General features: G+C 39.2%; 1 pseudogene; it reads left to right on the forward strand.

Moving 5' to 3' along the window:
* Positions 1-4,929: 4,929 nt before the first annotated feature.
* LOC149251299 (GEM-like protein 1 pseudogene) lies at positions 4,930-5,890 on the forward strand (annotated as a pseudogene).
* Positions 5,891-6,599: the final 709 nt, after the last annotated feature.

Consider the following 6,599-nt stretch of genomic DNA (forward strand, 5'->3'; position numbering starts at 1 on the left):
TAAACCTCTGGAACTTCTCTTTCAAAAGTATCCAAAAATTTATCTATGTCAGTTAAACCATTGTAATAAGGTAAATTTGTTACCTCCAATACAGTGCAACGATTTGGTCATCATGTTGCAGTGCAGTGTGGATACTTTATGCATCTTGTTTTACCAATGTTCCAACTCTTCGTCTGAATCTGAGGTACAGGAACTTTTGCGGTCCCATGAAATTCATCCATCAGCTATCAGATTAACCCAGTCTTGGTCTCACACTGTGATTTTATAGATCTGATCCAAATCATCATCACTCTCCTCATAGTCGTAGACCAGTTTAGTATAGCATGGTACTTCTGCAGGGTCCAATGGTACTAAAAAATAGAATGATTTGCTTTCAAATGACATTGCCCGCTTTTTCAAATTGATGACCCCATTCATGTCGATATCCCAATAAATTCCCAAGAGCGTGGGGTATAGATTTCCATCATCAACAATCTCTATTACTTAAAAATCAGCCAGCACGCTCGCACCTTCTATATCTATGGTAACTCCCTGTAATCGTCCCATAGGGATAATCTTCTACTAGTTCACCATCCTCAGTTGAATCAGAGATCACTATAGCACAATTCTTCCCATTCTCTCCCAGTTCTATTTAGGAAATACATTTGCGTTGGACCCAAAATCCAAAATAACCTAGTCAATCTCATAGTCTCCTTTATGTGCGATAAGCCTCATCTTCTGCCTTGTTCTTGGCTTATGCTTATCGATCTTTCTAACTACGTGGGGTCCATTGCAAGCATTATCCTTACCGACACAATTTTTTATCAACTCTTGTAGCCCTTTACAACCTTTCTATCGCGCAGTAGCTTCATACAAGTCTTCAAGAAGGTGGTAAGCACAGAGGGGTCAACCTCTGCAACCAATTTGTCCTGACTTCCTGAGGTAGATGCCTCAACGAAGCTTTTCTTTGCTTCCATGAATGTTTCCTTCACATGCTCCAGGTCAAAACCAACCTCCTTTTCTAGGGCCTTGTAGACCCATCCACCTTCTTCAGCCTACTTTCCCTTATCGTCACTAGTCACAATCCCATTTTGGAGTACGATATTCACATTTGGGTCCTCTTCGCAGTGCTCGACCCTCATCATCTGTAAGTTCTAGGTAGGATGCTGAGGTTGTGCCTCCTTCTCTTGCATCTTGGCCATCAACATGGGACATTCTTCGATTGTGTGGTCAAATTGAGTGCATTATTGACATGACAGGAATGTCTTATTTTACACTCCCACTCATAGTGCCCCGGCGTTCCGCAATTGTAACAAATGACCTGCCCCCAACCCCTACCAGGTCCTCGTCCTCCTCGTCCTCATTTGTACCCCTGATATCCTCTGTGCATTCCTATAGCACCCTGATTCGATGGTGAGTTTATGCTTGCATTCGATACATAGGCGTCCTCTCCATAATTAATTCATAGCTCCGACAGCGGCACTCATCGTCGCCCACTGATTTGCAGAATTGCAGAACAATTGTTGTGTCATCTGTACAAACTTTTGCAGTGAATGATAATTGTATGTTACATGTTTCTTGACTACTTGACAAATAGCGCGCCATAGTGTGGGCCCCGCACTTGGTCCTACTGGAGCTTCCTGCCTTAGGGGCATAGGCTACCCTCCTATGATGTAATTCGCAAAGACAAGGCAGTGATATTTATCATGCACCTGGTTTTTACACTTGAGACACCAAACTTCTTTGCACAGCTCCGACCGAGCCTCTTTTTCCTTTTTCAAGCTCTATAAATCCAATCATAGTTTCTACAACTCTGCATGAATATGTTGAACTCCCAAAGAAGCATGCTAGATATGTGTCTCATGCAATCTCATCGCAATTTCCAGCGCTTCCACCTGAGTTCCTATATTTTGTTGTGATAAATCAATCCTTAAGTGGGGCAGGAGTGTAGCTATAAACTAATCGTGGTGGTGGCTTTCTGTGAGATTCATATTAGCTTTGTAGATCCCGCACTTCAGTCTTTGATCTAGCTCCCATGGAATTTCACCAAGCCTCAACATGATTTCCTTAAATCGACTTACTGACTGCAAGGCAGATTTAGGCTTACTAAATTCCTTGTTCAAAGTTGTCTGAGTATCTGCCAACAATGCCAATGGACTATCAGTGCAATAATTAACATACCATGTTAGCACGCGGTCTTGCAGAGTGGTGACTAACTGTTTCTTTTTTATATTATCATCCGTAATTTGTTGTGTTGTCCACACAACCTTCACAACAAACCAAAATTGATCTGGATCCTCACTTCGTAAGCCTTTGAAAACTAGAAACTTCATTGTATTTGACATGTTGCCCAATGACGGAGGTGGTGGAAGTGTGGGTGAAGGTGTATGTTGCGGAGGTGAAGGTGGAGGCAGTGTGGACGGATGAGGTATCCATGGAAAAACCTACCTTATAAATTTGATAACGCTCTGCGGTGAAGCCTATGTTGCTCTCGCATCGTCACTTGAAGGCAGTCCAATCAATGGACTATTTTCAGGACCTATTTTTCCTTGATTCCTAAATATTTTCCCACTTTGCATAGGTACAAACAACAAGGTAATGGCATAAACCTCTTTTCACACAAGAGCATCTTCATACAAGTATTCAAGGATCTCAAATACTTACCTCATGGTCCCCTGAAGAAGCGTTGCTCTGCTTCACTGTAACTAACTGAGGTATCAACCGTGAACTCTGCAACAAATCCTCCGATGACTTGATCAAGCCAGTGATCAACTGCACATGCAATCTTATCTTTAGAAGCTTCCAACCATCACACGAGCTCCGGGGTCCACACTATCGGACAATCAAGCATCCACCTTTCTTGTTCTTCCACCAATTTAGCGATCCACTCGTATAGTTCAATCGGGAAGGTGCAAAGAAGATTTCATTTATTTCTGTGTACAAATATATATCCAACCATTGTTCTTTTGTCAGGAACGGATTCCTTTTCTCTTGTGTTGAGAATTCATGGATCTTTCTACCCAACCACTTCTCAATTTCCTTCCTGGTCAGATTCCAGTGACGTGACATCACACATATCTTTATGCAGATCCCTGTCTTGTCAACGAAACCATTTTTTGGCTTAGGGGATCCTGACCCAGGTTTAGAGTTAGGTGTACCAAAAAAATCCCTACACTACTGGCCCTTTGGGCATTAATTCACAGTGCACAGACTAAAGTCTCACCCGAAGCAGTATGGGGGATTGCTGGAAGCAAGTTTCTGCACCCAGAGATCAGTGTGATATCCTTTGGGCAACCTAGATCTGCCTTCGTGCGGACCTCTATGCTATTGTGGCCTACTACTGTCACTTCCTTCAATAAAATCATAGACCTCCACGAAGGTCTATGATTGGATTTTGCAGACCCTGAACAGGTAAACTAGCTACTTACGCGCACTTTAGATTACCCTTAGATTAGTAGTTACTCAGAATTAGCTAAGTGTGTGATAACTTTAACAGAATGCATTATGATCTTCGCATAATCACTTAACATTAATTATGTTCAGATAATAATATAGATTAATTAAAGTCATGCATCAATGCATCATTATTTTACAAAACCATCATTCATCACAACATAACACATTCATACATAACAAAGTTAATAGATAAAACATAGGAATTTCTGCAACAATCTTCTTTATTGATATTCAGTTAAGCTTATAGACTCAATACTTTCTTGCACACTCCATTGCAGGGGTCCTCGCACTCAACTATGGACACTACTCTACGCCTCTACGCACTCAGTTGTAGAGCCTTCCTTCTTACTCTCCTGCACTAACTCTGTAGACTCTTTCCATCATACCCATAAATAACTTCAATTACTTGCCTTAGACATCCCTGAGACACACCTATTTATACAATCCCATGGTTTGTGGATCATGGGTAGATCTTCAAAAGCCAACTCCAGTTACATAAAAGAAGGGTAAAACCCTTTTTGACACTTAACTAGCTACATGCTCTGCGACCACAATTTGCGGAGACTTTACATAGTTTTACATCAAAACTTGGTCTTTTGCCCCAAAACTGACCCAGGAGACCCCATCCCAATAAGTGACGATGTGTTGGATATTTGTTTGGTTGGATAAGGGCCGAGACCTCCATATAAGGTTCTTTCCCCCTTAAAGTGGACTTTCCCAAGGAGATAAGGCCTTCTTCCCCTTTAAAAGTGGACTTTCCCAAGGAGATAAGACCTTCTTCCCCCTTGAGTAGATCTCATTCTTATCCTCCTCTGCCTATATAAACCACTTCCTCTTACCCTTTTTGGTTACAATACAACACATAGTTAAAGTGGTGGAGAGATAGAACCAGCTACAAAATTCTAAGATATTTAGCTTTTGATATAATAAGATTAGTCTTAGATGACAAAAGACCAGTCCTTGGTAGCTAAAGCATGAGGCGAGAGAGTTAGAGCTTGGAAGCCATTTCATGTCAATCTAGAGGAGGAAAAGAGTGTTGAAAAGGCGTGTAGTGAGACTTGGATACCGCAAAGGAGATCTCCAATGTCCAGGCTTCGATTGTATTTCTCTTTGAATTTTATTTTAATACAACTAATGGTTTATTTCCTATATTGGGTGTAATATTACATTTGATAGCTTAGGACTCCTTGACCTTTTAAGTAGATTGGATTCAATTTTATGCTATCATGTTTGTTATTGTTTCTTGCATGTTTCTTTTAGTTACTTGAACGAAAGGAACGAAAAGAAGCTAGAGCAAGGAAGCAAGATCACCATCAAGTAGATTAGCATTATAAGAGGTAGGCCCTCTTATTCAATCCTAATCTAAGGAAATTTACATTAGATTGTCTTGTTTGTGGCTAGACCCACTCTCTTGGGCTAGAGGGATTGTCTCTATCCACAGAGAGGATATTCCTACAACACAACGGGTTCTGAGATAATGATCTTCACTAGATTATGGCTTTGTTTGTTTTGTGTACAACTCTAGTAGATGCATTCCTAGAGAACTTGGATAGATGGAACATAAATGTTAATGGGCCAGTTGATATTTTTTGGGCTCACATTAAGTCTGTAAACCTTTATGTCTGCATAATCTTTCAATGTGAGTAAAATTTGATATCTCATTATATGCGAATTGAGTAAAATATTTTCAATATAAAATGCTCAGAGAATGCATCTTATTTTTTATTGTGTTCAGTGAAGCTTGGAGGAAGCATGTCTAAAATAATATGAAGAAAGTTGAGCTTGGGGACAAAAATAGTAGCTAAAGATGGAGTTGACAAATTTTTTAAGTTGAGGTTCAGTTTTGGTCCAACAAAGAAGCTCTTGAAAACTTCATCTTGTTACTTGTCAACTAGCAGTGGCCCTGTGGCAGGGCTACTATTCATATCAATAGGGAATGTATTCTTATTCACTAACCGTCCACTCTCCATCACACCTTCTCATGGAAGGAATGCCTGCAACTACTACAAGGTAATACATACATTATCACTTTAATTGTAGAATAATGTTTGTGAATTCAATTTTATTTTAATGTTTTCTTTTTATTGGGTAATGTATTACATAATATCCCTTTCCTAGGTTTCCAAAAGAAATCTTTTACATCTTTCCAAAAAATGGTTTTTTAAATGAGGCTTGCATTTCTTGAGTATTTTTTTTAAACATAAATGCTTCCAATACTCAAAGCTTTGTAACTAATCTTGGATTTATTGGATTGGATTTGCAAGTGGCTATACCCCTTGGAAGAGTGAGATCAGTGAACCCATGTGAGAATGTGAACATGAATTTAGACAGATATATACAAATCTAGACTATAGATAATCATGAATTTTGGTTCATGGGTTTCATTAATTATCAAAAGGTTGTCAAACATCTTCAAGAAACAATGACATCTTATTACTTATTCGAGTGTATTTAAAGAGGAATTTTAAGAGATTCTCAAAATGAAGATCATTGTGAGGTAGTCATTGTAGCTTTATAAGTTAACATACAATATGTATTGAACATTTAGTATTTATAAAACACAAAAATTCTAGAAATAGAAAATGTGGCAATATCTATTTTATCAAGGTTTTAGCCATTCTCTTGAATAAAGTATATCAAATTATCTTAAAACAACCCTTGGTTTCATTCTTTTTATTTGAATCATATTTTGGGTCTGATCTTTCTGTCGAGTGAAGGGTTTTTCTGCGTTTCTCATTCATATTTGATTGAAATCTTCGATAGCAAAAATGCAAGATATCTTTCACATTTAAGGAGGCGAATGTGGCAACCAGATTGGATCCAAGTTCTAGGAACTGTTCTATGAAGAACATGGGATCAATATTATGGGGAGATATTAGGGAACTTCAAATCTACAACTTGAAAGGGTTAATGTTTACTCTACCACCCTCATCCCACATCTACCCAAGTAACAAGCCAACCGCGGTAAACATGTGATGAGAAGCCACTATAATTGGATTCAACCTTCTAAGTCACCTTAAGGAAGTGGAATAGATGGAAACACACCACACAGACCTTCCACATCAGCAACAAAACTCGGAGGAGCCATCCCAACCACTCGAGTAACCATCCCCTGCGACCAACTAAATTTTTTGTGCATAAAACCCTTAGAAGCTCCCTTGATA

Source organism: Pinus tabuliformis, chromosome 7 (genome assembly GCF_031772625.1).
Source record: "Pinus tabuliformis cultivar Carrire ecotype Pingquan chromosome 7, CPIR1, whole genome shotgun sequence".
Taxonomy (NCBI): Eukaryota; Viridiplantae; Streptophyta; class Pinopsida; order Pinales; family Pinaceae; genus Pinus; species Pinus tabuliformis.